The 18,944-nt window shown below is 41.5% G+C and overlaps 1 long non-coding RNA gene and 1 pseudogene across 1 annotated transcript; both read right to left on the bottom strand.

The window, feature by feature from the left end:
* Positions 1 to 1,346: 1,346 nt before the first annotated feature.
* LOC122472501 lies at positions 1,347 to 18,938 on the bottom strand. Its single transcript, XR_006294453.1, has 3 exons — positions 18,472 to 18,938; positions 7,330 to 7,456; positions 1,347 to 5,873 (listed from the first exon to the last, which is right to left on the bottom strand). It is a non-coding gene; the product is annotated as an uncharacterized LOC122472501 (long non-coding RNA).
* LOC122472500 lies at positions 11,485 to 14,569 on the bottom strand (annotated as a pseudogene).
* Positions 18,939 to 18,944: the final 6 nt, after the last annotated feature.

Below are 18,944 nucleotides of genomic sequence, written 5' to 3'. Positions count from 1 at the left end.
GGAAACTAATGGTAGATAAGGGCTAGTTTTAGCAGAGATTATTCCATATGATACTTCTGGTGCCTTCTTCGGGATGGTAAGGGTCTAGAGTTGTCTCTGGTGACTGATGCCTTTCCTGGTATATGGGGTGGGAGAGAAGAAGGGGAGGGAACACTTTTACAAGTTTTTGTCCTGCTTTTAGGCAAATAGGGAAAGGGCAGAGAGCTTGTCTTATATTTCCTTTTTCTCCTTTTTCTCATCTTCAGCTAAAAATTATCTTTTTTAAAGTTTATTTTGAGACAGAGAGAGTGTGAGTGAGCACAAGCAGGGGAGGGGCAGAGAGAGAGGGAGAGAGAGAATCCCAAGCAGGCTGTGCACTGTTAGTGTGGAGCGTGAGGCAGGGCTTGAACTCGCGAACTGTGAGGTCATGACTTGAGCCCAAATCGACTGAGCTGCCCAGTCGCCCCCATCCTTATTCTTAAATGGCATATTTTAGGGTGGCATAATCTGCTATTCTTCAGTTCCTTTCACAGGGAAATAAGTTTTTAAATCATAACCTGGGTGGTAGGAGGACTCATTGCAATGATTGGTTTTCTTAGGGATTTTTTTTTCAGTGGAAAGAGCTAGGAAATACATATTTTAAAAGAGAAAATTATATCTTAAGAACATACTAATGCTTCTAATTTAAGTGTGAGATTACAGTGAGATTACAGAAATTTTACTTCTTTGATTTTATATTTGTATATCGTTCCTCTACCACCAAAATTCATAGTTCTTTAATCATACTAACAATCACTTACTTGCTTTATCTGTATGTATGCATAGAACTATTTTCCAAACAATAGTATCAGTATTAATAAAAATATAACTGAAGAAAGTTTAGGATTTTATTTTTTGTCCTTCCTTTCTTACATGAAAGGAACACACTACATACCACTGTTCTCTACCTTGCTTTTTTTTTTTTTTTCAACTTAACATGTCCTAGGATCATTCTGTAACAACGTATAGAGTTATTACCTTTTACAGCTGCATAATACTCCACTGTGTGGCTTTATTACAATGTATTTAAACCAATCCACCACTGGTGACCATCTGGATTGAAAGAAGTCTCATACCATAAACAAATATTACTGTAATGAATATCCTTGCATTTTCATAATTTGATATTTTTGTCATGTTTTATTTGGGATTGATTCCTAGAAGTACGATTCTGGGTCAAAGGTAAAAGTGAACTTTTAATTTTGCTAGATATTGCCAAATTCTGTCTACAGAAGTTATACTGTTTTGTATTCCTCCATGGGAATGTGGAGAATTCCACATGCTTAAAATGTGATTTTAGATTTTAGAGAAAACAGTACTCAAGGGAATATTGATAGCAATTTTATTTATATTTACATTTTGAAATAAGGGCTAAGAAAGCATATTCATATATATACATGAGATATATACACAAATTCAGATACAGGCATATCGTATTGGTGATTCAAATATCAGTGTTGCTGTTGATGATGGAATTTTTCAAAATGGCGAAACAACTGGTAAAGGTCAAACAAAACAAACTACAGTTTTCTCCCAGTGTGGGGACATCCTTGCCTGTGTGACATTCTGGGGATTTGAAAGACATGGGGAGAGCAATGTTTAGAAAGCAGTGGAGTTGGCCAGTTATTCCTAAGTCGCACTGATACCATGCAGAGAGAGAATGAGAAACTGAGGGCTGTTTACAAACAGTTAAAGCCTACGAGAGCAAGAAGACCTCTCTTGGAACTTAGAAAAAACTGGACAAGATGGTCACCTTACCGTAGGGTCAAAATAGGTAAGCAGTTAATAAGGGTGCAGCTTAACATCTATAATCAGCAGCAGGCAAGAATGGAGGGGCAGTTATCTCAATAAAAAGTCAGGGTATGTTGCTCGGTTCCTGAATTTGAGCCAATGTTCAGATCTGGAGTCCACTTAATAAGTGGCTACGAGAAGGACTCTACAACACTGTGGAAAGTATATATTGTAATGATTTTTCATCACTCCCCAAGGGGACCCATGGCACTTACTTGAGGAGGGCACTTACCATGGGGGAAGGGGAATGTCAGTCATTTCAAGGAGCTTTGGACCTCGTTGCTGAGAGAAGTAGGCTAAGTGGAGATCCAAAGTGTCACCATCACACCATGGATTCACGTGAGGAAGGCCAACTGGAAGCCTTTGAAATTGTTCCCCACGCCAGCTAACATAATCAAAAATGATACTGTGTCCCAGGGTTGATGGTGGTGATCAGTGCCACTGTGCACTAATAGGTGAATGTAGAATACCACAGCAAATTTAACCAAGTAGTAGTTCCAATTCAAGCTGTGTTGGACATGCTGTCATTGGTAGGGTACATTAAGAAAACCTCAGGTACATGGTTATGTGGCCACTGATTTGGTGAATGCATTCTTTTATATTCCAGTCAGAAATATGGCTGAGAAGCAATTCACATTCATGTGGAAGAGATCATATTTATTTCCAGTTTTGTCCAAGGACTATGTTGATTCCTCTACCCTCTATTGTAATACAGTCTGAAGAGATCTGGACTGTCTGGATACCCTGTAGACCATTACGGATACGTTATGCCAATAATGTACTGGTTAAGTAGGAAGAGCAAGAGTTGGCTTGTAGGCTAGAGGACTTGGTAAGACACATGTGTCCAGAGGGTGGGAGATAAACCCTAAGAAGATTCAGTAACGTTTTTTAGAGGTCCAACAGTCAGTGGCATGTGGAGGCATCCCCTCCAGAGTAAAAGACCAATTTCTGTATCTTGCATCTCGTACTGTAATGAAGCACAATGCCTGGTGGGCCTCTTTGGGTTCCAAAAGCACAAATTCCACACCTCGGAATACCACTCTGGCTCATATCCTGGGTGACATGGAAGGTTGCCAGTTCTAAGTGAAGCCTACACCAGCAATGGGCTCTGCAGCAGTGTGGAATTTAAAGCAAGTCCCAGTAGGAGATCACAAGATAGTCCTCTGGGATTTTGGAGCAAGGCCAGGCCATCTGTAGCAGAAGATTTTACTCCTCTCAAGAAACAGCCACTGGCTTGGTATTGGGCCCCAGTGGAGGCAGAAAGCTTGACTGTGAGGCACCAAGTCCAGAAGTACCACCATGAGCTGAATTCTGTCAGATAAGCCCAATCATAAAGTTGATGGGCCCAACAGCAGTTCATCATAACGTGGAAATGATGCATTCGAAATCACATCCCAAGGCATGAGTTAACGGCATAAGCTAGTAGTCCAGCCCCCGTATCACCCACTATACCAGCACCCCTCCCTCAGGCTGTATGGCCAGCTAAGGGAGAAGAAAAAAGCTCAAGCTTGATTATGAATGGGTTGGCTTGATATGTGGGTAGAAACTAAAAAATGGATGGCAGCACATCACAGCCATATTCAGTGGTGTCCCTAAAAGACAGTGGAGAGAGAAAAATCTTCCTAGTGGGCAAGCAGTATAGCTGGCCATCCACTTTGTATGAGAGAAGTACCTGTGATGAGAATTTTTATGGTTGCCTGGGCAGTGGCAATGGCCTGGTCAGCTGGTCAGGACTTTGAAAGAAAAGACTGGGAGACTGGAGACAAGGAGTTCTGGAGTAGAGGCATGTGGACAGGACAGACAGAATAGTGTGGTCGCAAAGGGTGAAGCTTTCTGCATCCCATGTTTATTCCAACCGGAAAGAATCAACCTTGAAAAAGGTGTGGAACAACCAAGTAGATACAAAGATTCTACTAGTCGATGTTAGCCACACTTTGTCATGGTCTACCCCAAAACTGGCACAATGGACACACGAGTGGAATGGCAATGTTTGCAGAGATAGAGGCTACACATGAATCCAACAGCGTGAATTCCCACTTACCGAGGCCAACCTAGCTGCTTCTCTCTCTGGAGGTCTAACTTGCCAGCAACAGAGACCAACGCTAAGCTCCTGATATGGCATTTTACTTGATATAAACAAGCCATTTGGTGGCAAGTCAACAACACTGAGCCCTTTCTATTTTGGAGTGACCAGTAGTTCATCCTCACAGAGACAAACACCTATCTGGGTATGGGTTTGCCTATTTTGCCTACAGAGCCTCAGCCCGTACTGCTCTCTAGGAGCTTACAGAAGGCCCTATCCACTGGCACGGGATCTAACTCAACATAGCATCCAAACGGGGGAACCACTTCACAGGAAAGGTGATGTGGGTTTGAAGCTCATGACCAAGGCATCTACTGGTTGTACCACCTACTGCACTACCCAGAAGCAGACAGCCTGATAAGAGCACTAGACAACCTACTGAAGGCACAGCTGCAGTGCCAGTTTAGAGGCAACAGTCCACAAGGATTGAGTGCCATCCTTCAGGATGCAGTATATACACTATATCAGAGACCTCTGATTGGCAATGCCCCTAATAGGAAGAAAATATGGGTCCAGGAAAAAGATGGAGGGAGCAGAAGTGGCCCACTTAGCATCTCAATGAGTCATTGGGAGACTGTGCTTCCTGTTCCCACAACTCTGGTCCCCCAAAATGACTGCATTTTTTTTTTGTCAGAGAACACAACAAGAGTCCCACTGACCTGTAAACTATGGCTACTCTTCGGGCACTTTGGACTTTTTGTGTCCAGCCACCAGCAGGCAAGAAGAGGAGTCCCCATCTTGGCAAGAGTAAATGACCTAGATCAACAGGAAGAGGAAGGGCTGCTTTCACATAATGGACAGGGAAAAATACATGTGGACCCTAGGTGATTCACTTGAAGGTCTCCTGATATGTACTCAGAACTATGGAAGGACATGTGCAGGAATCCCTGCCTGAGAAGGGTATAATTACCAATACATTCTCATAAGAAATAAGGATTTGAGTCACACCCAGGTAAGCCACTGAGACCTGCAGAGGTGACAGGCAAAGGAGAGTAGGATGTGGAATGGGTAGTGGAGAGGAGAATGAGGAGTAGTCGCGGCCCTGAGACCGACTGAGTGATGGGGGTGTAGTTTGTCCCAGTAATCTCCTTCTTCTAAGCTTTAGCTCAGGAACAGAGTCTGGAGAAATCGTAGAAGAGCTGGTCCCAGAACATGAGTGGAGAAATGTGTCAGTGTGGTATAAGGGGTCTTTTACGGTGGCCATAGGATGCACGGCTCAGATCTTCAAGAGAGAACCTGCTGGAAAGACGGGAAAGGAAAAACAGAAGTGAAGAAATCATGAAGAGGATAAGAAATAAGAGATGCAAAGTCTTTTAAAGCTACAGAAATATCAGGAAACGATACCTATGAAGAAGATGAAGCAGATGATGAAGATGAAGGAACCAAAAAGGAATCCTTTGACAAAATGCCTCCAGCAGCGATTAAAAATGACAATAGTTTACCTCTAAAAGTCAAGATACAAATTAAGAATTATGCCAAGACATTTCCTCCCAAGCTGGCCTATTCAGAAGCACCTGCTGGTCAAATAGAGAAACTAGTAAAGCATTTGTTAATGTTGACATGAAGATTTCATATCATCTGCAAAGGTTTGCAAACCATCAACTAAAAAAATGGTTAGCTGTAATGCTAAAACTATGAATGCGAATGAGGTTGACAGTGAGGTGGGACCCTCAAAAAGTCTGAACAAGAACCACAGGGGTGGATCTGTGATAAGGTTACTGATACTGGAAGCCAGACGGTGCCGCCTCTTTTAAATTTTGAGGCTATCCCTCTTGACAATCATAAGCAAAACCTAAAAGATGCCACGTAGTTTTCCCAAAGTTCCCAAATGTCTTTTGAGGTCAAAAGAAAAAGCAAACCCCTTGTAACTCAGAAATGTGAATATTCATGTAGCCCAGGAAGTTAATTCATCTTATTTTCTATGCTGGATCTCTAATCTCAAGACTTGTCTCCCCAGATTTATTCTGCATCCAACTTTAACCTAGAAAAGAAAAAGAAACAAGAAAGGAAAAGCATCAAAATAATCACCTTGGCATGTTTCAAATGATGTTCTTGTTTATATCACCTTGTTCTCTTGCTTTACAGGCAAAGGTTTCTGGGTAAAGTGTCATTTTGTTTTCCTTAAAAAAGAGGGACACTTGGGTAGCTCAGACGGTTGAGCATCTGACTCTCGATTTCAGCTCAGGCCATGATCCCAAGGTTGTGGGATTGAGCTCCTTGTCAGGCTTCATGCTGCATGTGGAACCTGCTTGAGATTCTTTCTCTCCCTCGGTCTCTCTCCCATGCTCATGCTCTATCTCTAAAATAAAAGAGAGAGAGAGAGAGAGCAAGAGTGAGAGAGCGAGAGTGCCTGCAGTGAGGCGTGTGGTTAGCTGACAGTCTTTTAGTGCCATACTTTGGGAATTCTCCACAACATTTATGCTACAGCCTTACCTCCCTTGATTTCTCCCCACTGATGGTATTAGTGGGAGGCCATGCCTGCCCAGATTGGGACGTCAACTGGGGATCTGTTTTTGCTCTTAGGCTCCCGATTAGCCTGGCTAAGACTTTCTCAGAGCCATATGGCAGCCTGAGGCTCTTCCTACCTAACCTTGCTTCCTTCTCTCTCTCCTTTCATGTGTAGCAGAGCTGCGTCAGTCTGAAGGCACTCCTGGCCTACTTCTTCCTCTCTCCTTTATTCTTTTTTTTTTTTTAATTTTTTCTTCAACGTTTATTTATTTTTGGGACAGAGAGAGACAGAGCATGAACGGGGGAGGGGCAGAGAGAGAGGGAGACAGAATCGGAAACAGGCTCCAGGCTCCAAGCCATCAGCCCAGAGCCTGACGTGGGGCTCGAACTCACGGACCGCGAGATCGTGACCTGGCTGAAGTCGGACGCTTAACCGACTGCGCCACCTAGGCGCCCCTCTCCTTTATTCTTAACAGCGATTCTCCCCAATAAATCTCTTGCACATCTAATTCTGTCCTGGTGTCCTCTTTTCCGAGGACCTGAACTGCCCAAAGTCCCATGTACTGCAGGATGTTTAGCATCCCTGGCCTCACCCACAAATGCTGGTAGCACTGCCACCTTAATCTTGAGGCAACTAGTGACATCTCCACAGATTGCCAAAATGCTTTCTGAACCACTCAAAGCATAACCATCAGGATCACAGAATCTTAGAGCTAGAAGAGCTCTTACAGATGAAAAAGAAACAGAAAAGTTTAATGACCTCTATTTCTTTTCTCCCTCTCCTATAGTGCCTTTACCTTCTTTTCATTCTCGAATTCTTGCACCTCAACTGAAACTGACAAACTTGAATAATGGGTTATAAGTACCAGAGAGGCTATATAGCATCAGAAGTTAGTGAAAAATTTAGGAAGTGATCAGTAATCTGAAACTGAAACTAGGAAAGAAAAATCAGTTATGATATATCAAATTAGCTGTATTAAGTAACCCACCCTTGGAATCGGCTGCAAATGCACTGCTTTTGTGATTAGAATGCTTTCCAAGTTTCCATCAAGTCACAAGGAAGACACTCTTGGAATATGGAGGTATTGTGCAGTAATCAGTAGTAGGTAGCACATTCTAAAAATGATCCAAGAACATTAGTTCAGTCAACTGATAAATTTGTAGCAGAGGTCATTTTTCACTTTTAACCCAATTCACCTTATTTATTGATTCCCTACTATGTCCCAAGAATTATATCAAGCACAAGAGTATACAGTGGTAAACCAATCATTGTCCTTCCCTTAAACGAGCTTATTATATGGAGCATGAATTCTTGATGGGCAAAAACCCTGAGATGTTAGAATTGGTTGTGGCCCTCCAAAGAGCCATAGTATATAAACAGATGTACAGGATCTCTGTGGCTTAAGATCTCATAGGGAGCAGGGGAGCAATCAGGAAAAGAATATCTTAATTGTCTCCTTCAGGAGTCAAAAAGGAAACTAAGGTTGAGAAACCTGACCTTAAGGAAAAAGAGAAAATATGAAGGGGATGAAAGAGAACAAGAAGGAAAAGTAGAATGGTGAAATAGGAAAGGAGAGAAGAGAGGAGAAAAGGAGAAGGTATGTGAGATTTTAAGAAGACAAAAATAGTTTTGTCTACCACTGAGCCATATGACATATAACTTTTTTCCCTTGACATTCTGAAATACAAGCTTATTCCTCTACATTATTTCTGGCTCTGGCAACAAAGTATTAAATGTAAAAAGCAATACTGGAATGCCTGCTTTTTATTCAAAGAATCCCCATATCCTAGAGCATTCTTTTCTTGCTCAAATTTTCCAAATGTTCTCACTTTTTTTTTTTCATTTAAATTTAAACTTGTGAAACAATTTCCTATTAGGTTTCTAAGGACCTCATTGTTCCACTTACTTGGAATGTGAACTTTGTTAGCTCCACAATATCAAAGCCTTCAGTTTTATAGCAATTATTTCTTTCATTTACCTGCCGTAGTAGACAAATCTATTTGTTGTTTGATAGCTTATCAAGCTTTTCTGCAGTTTGGATTTATCCCTCAGGATCCTGTATCTGCGTTTGTTCTGAGTATGGGTGCACCTAGCAACTTTCTCATTACTAGTTGGATTTCCAATACTACGTTGAATAAAAGTGCTGAGAGTGGGCATCTTTGTTTTGTTCCTGATCTTAGAAGAAGATCTTTCAGCTTTTCACTGTTGTGTATGATGTTAACTGTGGGCTTGTCATATATTGCCTTTATTATGTTCGGGTTCATTCCTTCTATACCCACTTTGTTGAGATATTATTAGCTACGGTGAGTTATTATTCATAACTTAATTTTTACTAACTTGTAGGAGTTTTTATATTTTTGATACAAGTCCTTTGCTAGATAACATGGTGGTGCATATTTCCCAGCCTTTGGTGTAATGCTGTCTTTGAAGAACGGACATTTAAATTTTGATGGAAGTCCAACTTGTCAAATTTTTCTTTTATGATTAGTGCCTTTTGTACCCCATGCAGGAAATATATACCTACTCCAGAGTTATAATTATGTTTTCTTCTAGACGTTTTATGGGTCTGGGTTTTATATTAGGCCTTTGAACCATCTTTAATTAATTTTTGTATATGGAGTTAAATAGGGCCTAAGTTCTTTTTTAAAAAAAGCGAATAGATATACAATTGTTTTAGCAGTATTTTTTAAGACAACAGCAACAACTTTCACATTTAATTGCTTTAGTGCCTTAGTAAAAAATGAAATGACTGCATATGTGGCATTCTATTTGTAGACTTGAATCTGTTTATTTACTAGCCTATCCTTATGCAGTAACACTATCTTGCTTACTGTAACTTTATAGAAATCTTGTAATCAGGTAATAAGTCCTACAACATTGTCCTTTTTACATATTGTTTGGCTATTCTAGGTCCTTCAGCTTTTAAGATAAAATTTTAAGTTTATTTTTTAGAGAGAGTGTGTGAGGGTGAGTGCGGGAGGGGCAGAGAGAGAGAGGGAGAGAGAGAGAATCCCAAGCAGGCTCCCCACTGCCAGCATGGAGCCCAGTGTGGGGCTCGAACTCCTGAATGGTGAGATCATGACCTGAGCTAAAATTAAGAGTTGGATGCTTAACCAACTGAGCCACCCAGGCACCCCTAAGATAAATTTTAAAATTACTTTGTCTAGGGGCGCCTGGGTGGCTCAGTCAGTTGGGTGTCTGACTTTGGCTCAGGTCATGATCTCACAGTCCATGAGTTCAAGCCCTGCATCGGGCTTTGTGCTGACAGCTCAGAGCCGGGAGCCTGCTTCCGATTCTGTGTCTCCCTCTGTCTCTGCCCCTCCCCTGTTCATGCTCTGTCTCTCTCTGTCTCAAAAATAAATAAAAACGTTTAAAATTTTTTTAAAAAATAAAATTACTTTGTCTATGCCTAAAAAAATGCTCCCCCCAAAAAACAAACAAAAAACCCCCCACAAAATCCAAAAAGAGCCTGCTGGAATTCTGATAGGGATTGGATTGAATGTACAAATCAGTTTAGGAAGAATGAAGAGCTTAATGATAGAGTCTTCCTATCTATAAATATGACATTTTTCTCCATTTCTTTAAAAATTTCCCTCCACTATGTTTTGTGGTTCTCAGTACAGAGGTCTTGCACATTTTTTGTCATGTTTATTCCTAGGTTTCTAATATTTTTGGATACATTATAAATGGTATTGCTTTCAATTTCATTTGTCAATTGTTTGTTGCTGGTATATGGAAGTAGGAGTGATTTTTGTATATTGACCCTGTATCCTATGACTTGCTAAATTATTAGTTCTAGTAGCTCTTTTGCATATTCCATAGGCTTTTCTATGTATACAATCATGTGACTACAGTTTTACTTCTTTCCAATTTTTTTATTGATATAATCCACATACCATAAAATCCATTGAAGTGTATAATTCAGTGGTTTTGCAAAGCTGTGCAACTTCATCACTATCTAATTTCAAAATATTTTCATCACTCCAAATATAAACCTTGTTTTCACTAACAGTTACTTCCCCCCTTGTCCGCATTCCAAGCCCCTGTCTACTACTAATCTATTTTCTTACTCCCTATGGATTTGCTTATTCTGGACATTTCATATAAATGGAATCATACAATATGTAGCTTTCACTTAGCATATAACGTGTTCAAAGTTCATCCAGGTGGTAGCTTGAATCAGTACTCCATTTCTATGGCTGAGTAATATTCCATTGCATAGATATACTACATTTTGTTTATTCATTCATCAGCTAATGGGTTTTTGGTTGTTTCTACCTTTTGATTAGTATGAATAGTGTTGCTATGAATATTTGTATACAAATGTTTATATGGCTGTGTTTCAAATTCACTAGGAGTGGAATTGCTAGGTCACATGGTGACTCTATGTTTTAATCTCTGGAGGAGCTGCCAACCTATTCCCAAAGCACCATTTTACATTCCCACCACTAGGGTATGGGGGTTCCTATTTCTCCACATTTTCACTAATGCTTGTTATTGTCCATCTTTTTTATTATTGCCATCCTAGTGGGTGTAAAATGGTACTCATCATGGTTTTTATATTTCCCTAATGACAAATGATGTTGATCATCTTCTCATGTGCTTATTGGCTATTTGTACGTCTTCTTTGGAGAAATCCCTATTCAAATCCTTTGTCCATTTTTATTAGTTTGTCTTTTTATTGTTGATTGTAAGAGTTCTTTATATATTTTGAATACAAGTCCTTATCAGATATGATCTTCAAATATTTCCCCCCATTCTGTAGGTTGTCTCTTCACTTTTTTTCTTCCATATTCTTCAACTGTATTCTATATCAATTACCATGGAGGATGAAACCTGATTGTGAACAGATTGAAAGAAAAAAATATACAAGTTTAAAAAAAAGTTTTAAAAAAAAAAATTTTTTTTTCAACGTTTATTTTTGCAACAGAGAGAGACAGAGCATGAACGGGGGAGGGGCAGAGAGAGAGGGAGACACAGAATCAGAAACAGGCTCCAGGCTCCGAGCCATCAGCCCAAGAGCCCGACGCGGGGCTCGAACTCACGGACCGCGAGATCGTGACCTGGCTGAAGTCGGCCGCTTAACCGACTGTGCCACCCAGGCGCCCCTAAAAAAAAGTTTTTATTTAAGTAATCTCTATACCCAACATGGGGCTTGAATTCACAACCCTGAGATGAACAGTCACACACTCTTCCAATGGAGCCAGGCAGGTGCCCCCAAAATATACAATTTCACACAATATCCAGCCATCAACTTGGATAGGTTTACAGGTACAATATGATACAGAATATGATGAAGGAAACTGAGCCTGCTAAGGCTTTAGAGCATGGAGGGCTCAGGAAGAACATCCTCGCTCAGGTTAACAAAATCCAAGTGCTTTGAAAAACCAACTGCAGGCCATTCTCAGATGTCTTTCATTTCAGGGATGAGTTCTGATGCAGAGTGTTATGATTCTGTACATTTCTGGCTGCTCACTAGGCCTTTCTCTTTGTGGGTAAACTGTTCTCTCTTCTTTAAGGTTCTCCTGCACAGCCTCCTGCGCAGGCTGCAGGATGAAAGAAGCAAGGTAGGGGAGAGGCAGGACCACAGCAGGATCAGGACACATTCTGCTGCTAACCCCACAGGGGAGGGACTAAGATAGCTGTTTTCCTGACCACACAGCCTGGCCTAAGTGGGCGGCCTGTCTCTGGCCTCCACCTTCTATCTGTAGTGCCTGTTAGCCTTGCCAGACTTCCCCTGCCTTAAGGTGAGTTCACCTTAAAGGCTGAATGTAAAAGTGCAAGTCTGGGGCCTAAGCCACCAGCACCCACAGGGCCTCTGAGTTAGAGGTCTGGTCCCAGAAGGAGGCTGCCACTGCACTCTGGAAACCATAGTAGTGAGGAATGTGGACCACTGTTCCAGAAAAGCTGGAAATCCAGATTTATATATAAGCTCTCAATTCCAAAAGGTTGCAATTTATTCATGTTCTGGCAAAAACATTTTCAGGAGTAATGCAAGTAGGTAAAAATAAGAGCAAAGTAGGCAGACTGTGGACTGCGGCCCCACAACAGGCCCCTGCAGCCTGCCTGCCTCCTGTCTTCATTTCCACATCAAATCTCTCTGAGACACACGAATCTGAACTTCTGGCGGGGTGGGGGGAGGTCTTAGCTCTTCACAGGACGTTTTTTGGATTTTTTTTTAAGCCTACAAGATAGTAGTGTGTCTTCATTCTTGTTCTTTGGGATATTTTTCAGTTTGTTTGTTTTTTTTTTTTTTTAGAGAGAGAGAGCAAGAGAGTGAGAGAGAGCCTTAACCAGGCTCCAAGCCCAGCACAGAGCCTGAGCTCATGACTGTGAGATCATGACCTGAGGTGAAATCAAAAAGTCAAACGCATAACCAACTGAGCCACACAGGTGCCATTTTTCGGTCTTAAGACAAAAGGATACTTCAATTGGGGCAGTCCTTGTTTCACGTTAAAATATTGCACTCGCACACATATTACAAAGATAGCACCAAATCAAACTGCGTGAGGGAGTCACAAACAAATATAGGGTAGAGAATTCTGAAAAACTAACGTAGTAACTGAGAAGCCGAGCAGTTTTCCTTTAGTGTCTCTGATGCCCACACTCAGTTGCTCCTCCCTCCTTGGGCAACTGACAGGGCCTGCTTCCCAGCCTTCTCCACCTTGACCACTTGATGTCTCAGCTGATGGCAGGGAGCCCTGGCCTTGGCACACAGTGTGCAGGGCTTCCTGGATTCTGGGGGAGTTGGCCCTGTTCAGCCACTCCTGGTACAGCTGCTGCATGTGGGCACTCGTCTGGGGGGCTGCATGGGGATGTCAGCATAGAAGCCTTTCATGTGCCATGGCAGTGCCTTTTCTGTATGCCCATCCTCGGTCTGGGCTTAGCCTCTGCTGTTTAAACACCCCCTGGTCCATGTGAGCACTTCCACAAAGTGGTATGGGAGCTTGCTCTTCTTAAGTTTGAGAACCATATTCTGGATGTTTTGAAAGCAGCAAAGCATAACAGAACCTCCCCATTCTTTTCAAGGGTGACCTCCTGGAAGTCTTTGTTCCTCAGGGTGCAGCAGGTGTCCTCCCCATGTTGCCAAACAGCTGCTTGGCTGCGTGTCTGAAGATGCGCACCAGGTACCCATTGGAGCTGGGCCCATCACAGTGCCTCACCTTCTCCTCCTTCAGGCGTCGGTGTCTATGGCAGCACCTTTTCACCAAGGGGTCACTTTGCTCCATCATCTGATCAATTTCACCTGAGGTTAATACTCAGTGAGCACCCTGGGAAGCAAGTGAAGCCATAGGAAAATCTTCTTGAAGGGTCTCCGGTTTCTTATCTTTGCAAGGGGCCACAATTATGTGAAATATCTTGTCTGGGGACAGGTTCTGCCATCTGGCGAAGTAATCCTTCACCAGGGAGCCCATGATCTGTTGAGGAGACTTGGTGGTGCAGAGGTGGGGAGGGGTGGTGACAGCAAGTGCTCTGAGTATGGGACCCAGCTGGGATTGGTGGAGGTGAGCCTGGGTAATGCCAGCTCTTCCTCACTGTGCTGGTGGTGTTGAGGCAGATTCTTTCTGACTCTCCAGGATGCTGAACTCCATGGCAGTTGTTGTATCAAAGACAGTGCACCCTAAGACTTTTGAGGAAGCCGTAAAATCTTCTAGATCTATCAGTCACACTGAGGCAGAATTTAGCAGCAAAATAAAGCAGAGACCTAGGACACACTGACCCTGCCAGCACCTTGTGCTGTGAGGTATCACATTTCTTATTAAGATTCAGAATTCAAAAGAAGTCCTTGGTGTTCTGTTGGGAAACCTGGATCCCTTCTTCCAGTCATGCAACTGTCACATACCAGGAAATTACTCAGAAATATTTTGGCATCAGCCAACTTACAGAATTCTCCCTTCTTCCACGTGCAGTGCTCACACTTCATCTGGAGCAGAGCAGGTGAGGGGCCAGGGCTCGGCCTGAGAGGAACACCAGGAGATGCAGTCTTTTCACTTTCATAGTCTTCTTTGAAGCACAAAAAAATTTTTAATTTTGATAAAGTACAATTTACCAGTTTCCCCCTTGCCCCCTTTGGTGTTTGTGTTTTTGGTGTCACATCTGAGAAACCATTTCCTAATCCAATGCCATTAAGATTTATGGCTGTTTTTTTCTGAGTTTTAGTTTTAGCTCTTGCATTTAGATCTTTGATTTGTCTTAACATATGCATATATATATATATAGGAGTCCAAGTTCATTCTTTTCCATGTGAATTTCCAGTTTTCCCAAAATAATTTTTGAAAAGACTCTTCTTTCCCCTATTGAATTGTCTTGGCACCTTTGTCAAAAGTCAATTGACCATTAATGTAAAGGTGTATTTCTGGACTCTGCATTATAGTTCACTGATCTATATATCTACATCTACATATCTATGTTTTTGGCATTAGAGTTATATTGATTACTGTAGTTTTGTTGTAAGTTTTGAAATCAGGAAGCACAACTCTTTCCAATCTTGATGCATTTTGTTATTGTTTTATTACATTGATTAGGACCTTCAACATAACCCTGAACAGAAGTGGTGAGAGCACACATTCTTGTCTTCTGTTACTCCTGACCTTAGGGGAAAAAGATTTAGTGTTTCACTATTACATTTTTCAAAGATGATTGTTGTTATATTGAGAAAGTTCCTTTCTATACTTAACTTGCTGAAGGTTTTTTGACATGAATGGATTTTGAATTTTGTCAGATGCTTTTTCTGCATCTACTGAGACTATCATTTTGTTTTTCTCTTTCATTCTATTAATGTGGTGAACTACACTAACTTTTCAATGTTTAACTTCACCTTCCTTGGCCATGGCATCTTATCCTTTATACTGCAAGGTTTAATTTGCAATATTTCATTAAGAATTTAAAAATCTAGGGGCGCCTGGGTGGCTCAGTCGGTGAAGCGTCCGACTTCAGTTCAGGTCATGATCTCACAGTCTGTGAGTTCGAGCCCCGCGTCGGGCTCTGGGCTGATGGCTCAGAGCCTGGAGCCTGTTTCCGATTCTGTGTCTCCCTCTCTCTCTCTGGCCCTCCCCCATTCATGCTCTCTGTCTCAAAAATAAATAAAAACGTTTAAAAAAAAAAAGAATTTAAACACCTATATTCACGAGGGGTATTGGTTTGTAATTTTCTTGTAAAATTTTCTGGTCAAGTTTTGATACCAGGATTATATTGGCTTCATAAAATGAGCTTCAAAGTGTTCATTCCTGCTCTGCTGTCTGAAATGTATAGGATTAATACTTTTATCTTCTTTAAAAGTCTGATAAAATTTACTAGAGTAGCCATCTGGCTCTGGAGTTTTCCTTGTAGGAAAGTTTTGATTAGAAATTTCATTTCTTTAATAGATATTGGGCCATTTAGCTTTTCTTTTTCTTCTTGTGTCAGTTTTTTTTTTTTTTTTGGTATTTTTCAGGAATTTGTCCATTTCACCTAAGTTGTCAAATTTATTGAAACTATCCCTTTAATATATGTATAATTCATTAGCATTATGACTACATTAAACTTAAATTTTCTGCATACAAAATAAAGTAGATGACACATACTGATTCGGGAAAATAAATATATAAATGTGGCAGAAAAGGGTATATATCGTAGGAACGATCTATGAAAGAAGAGGGAATTACAATTCAGTGTGACAAATACCATGAGAGGTACACAGAGAACACACAGGAAGAATACCCAGGCCTAAAAATTTAGGAAGTCAGAATCATGATGTCCAAGTGATGAGTTATTTAACTTGGGATAAATAAATCTAATCAAATTCACAGACACTTATAAGCCGAGAATTTAGATCCCAAATATAATTACTTCACATTGGTCATCTACCTATGAGCATCTACAGTCAACTGGATCCCCTTTTACTGGCATATCCTTAATTAAAAATAAGTTTTTGTGTGTGTGTGTGTGTGTAAAAATGGTAAATACATTATAAAAAATTCAAACAAGATAGAAAAGTCCAAGATACAAAATAGAAACCTCTTGCATCTTGGCCAACATCCTTCCAGATCTTTTTGCATCCTTATATCCACATATATCCACATACATATTCATGTCAAAATGACACTGTTCCTGCTAATTTATATTGTTTTATTACAGGGGGGGAACCTATATGCTATGAACATATTTTCATGTAAATAAAGATTTATATCATTGTTTTTAATGGCTTAATTAATTCCATTGTGCACATGCACTGTAATTTAACTAGAGTCCTAGTGATGGCATTTATGTTGTTTCTCAAACAACTATTACAAAAAAAGGGAGTAAGGAACATCTGTATGAATGTTTTTTGTTATTGCCTTTAGAACGAACTGACTAGGAAATGAGATTTCGGGGCAAAGGCTAATGAAATTTTGGTACATAAGACTGTCCCAATTTCAATTTTAACACCAATAGTACACAATATAGTTAAATGTAACCCCATATCTCTATATACCCTGATGGACAAAAAGGATCTGTTTGGAATGTTGAACATCTTTTCATTTGTTAATTAGAAGTTTCTTTTTCTTGGTTTAAAAATGTCCTATTGATTTCCTTTGCTAATTTTATTTATTGTGGTGTTTTTAAAGTTGATATTCAATGAACTGTTTGTATATTAGGAATATTTTTCCTTTTCCCACATGATACAAATTTATTTTCCATTCGTTCATTAATTGTATATAGACTATTACAATCTTTATGAGTTTCATTTTTACCAATTTTTTTCTGTTATGGTTTCTGGTTTTTTTTTTTTTAATTTTTTTTTAATGTTTATTTTTGAGACAGAGAGAGACAGAGCATGAATGGGGGAGGGGCAGAGAGAGAGGGAGACACAGAATCAGAAGCAGGCTCCAGGCTCTGAGCCATCAGCCCAGAGCCTGACGCAGGGCTCCAACTCACGAACCGTGAGATCATGACCTGAGCTGAAGTCGGACGCTCAACCGACTGAGCCACCCAGGCGCCCCTGGTTTCTGGTTCTTGTGTTATACTTAGCAAAGGTCTTTCTCAGCTCAAGATTAAAAAGATTCACCTTAATTTTCTTGTAGTATTTTTATGGCTTCACTCTGTACATTTAAATTTTTGATTCATCTGGTATTTATTTGACAAAGTAGATAAAAAGCCTGTCTCCCGTGGTTCTTTATTTCTCAGATAATCTTTTTCCTCACTTAGCAGTGACTTGTAGCATATAGTTTACTGATTACCAGCAAGACTTTTGGAGTCCAGACTTCCTGGCTTCAACAGTAACGGCTCTGGGTAATGTTATAAAATCGAGATAACAATTGCAGCTATCTTAGGGTTCAACCGTAGAACTTGAAAGTGTTCTGGTACTTGACACCTAAATGCTCGGCAAATGTGAGCTACTATTATTAAATATTCATATATGCATAGCAGTTTGTTTCTGGATTCCATATCCTGTTCACTGATATTACCGATAGCCCACATTTTTCTGATCCATATGTTGACACTCCATGACCCAACGCAGTGTTCCATCTAATGGCTCCTCTTTCCTCATTTCAACAAAAAAGGTCCTTATCTCAGTTGTCTTTCTAATCATGACTAGGGCCCAAAAATGTTGCCCTTGAGGGTAAAAATAGGCTGTGCTTCACAATGCACTGAGAACCGAAACCCCAAACCAAGGGAGAGTGCCTATTTCTTCTACCACGTATTCTTTTTTTTTTTTTTTTTAAATTTTTTTTTAATGTTTTTATTTATTTTTGAGACAGAGAGAGACAGAGCATGAGCGGGGAAGGGGCAGAGAGAGAGGGAGGCACAGAATCGGAAACAGGCTCCAGGCTCTGAGCTGTCAGCCCAGAGCCCGACGCGGGGCTCGAACTCACAGACTGTGAGATCGTGACCTGAGCTGAAGTCGGACGCCCAACCAACTGAGCCACCCAGGCGCCCCTACCACGTATTCTTAAAGGCTGAAACCCTACCTCATTTTCAGCCATTGGCATATAACTGACGCTCTCAAAAACTAGTACCTTCTCTTCCAACTCTAGTTTACAACCTTAAGGCAAATGGTTTACAATGTTACCCCGTGGGTCCTGACTTGACGGGACTAGGTGAGATCTGGAGGAGAACGCGAGGGGCGGGAAAGGATTCACCCCCCCCGCCCCCCGGCCCTGGTCCTGACCTGGCCGTTGCCTCCCGGCAAGCTGAGCCCTCCTGGCAAGCTGAGCCGACTCCCCACTCCGGGGCTGACGCCCCAAGACTGACATTGCAGGCAGACGACTCCAGTCCCCATTAAATCTGCACAATCAGGGACGAAGGCAGGAGGACGTGGCAGCAGAACCTCATTGGAGCCCTCAAAGAGGCAAGAGTGTAAGAACCCGCAGAAGGAAGGAGTAGCGAGAAAAGGGGAAGACCCCTCACCCCCCCAGACATGGCGTAGCGAGGAGGCAAGGGAGATCGGCTTCGCGCTCAACCGCGCACTTCACTCTGGCTCAATGAAGCAAGTGCCCGGTCTCGGATTTTCGGTTCCCTTCGGCTCACGGGATCTCCGCGTCCCCGCCAGCGACGTATCGTAGCGCCGCCTCGTCCCCGGCATTCCCGCCGTCGACCGCAGCCGCTCCCGCCTCGGCTCCGCTTGCCTCCTCCCTCTAACGG

Source organism: Prionailurus bengalensis, chromosome B4, assembly GCF_016509475.1.
Source record: "Prionailurus bengalensis isolate Pbe53 chromosome B4, Fcat_Pben_1.1_paternal_pri, whole genome shotgun sequence".
In the NCBI taxonomy this organism is placed as follows: Eukaryota; Metazoa; Chordata; class Mammalia; order Carnivora; family Felidae; genus Prionailurus; species Prionailurus bengalensis.
The sequence above is the reverse complement of the archived record's forward strand: the minus strand, read 5'-3'. Positions and strand labels throughout refer to the sequence as shown.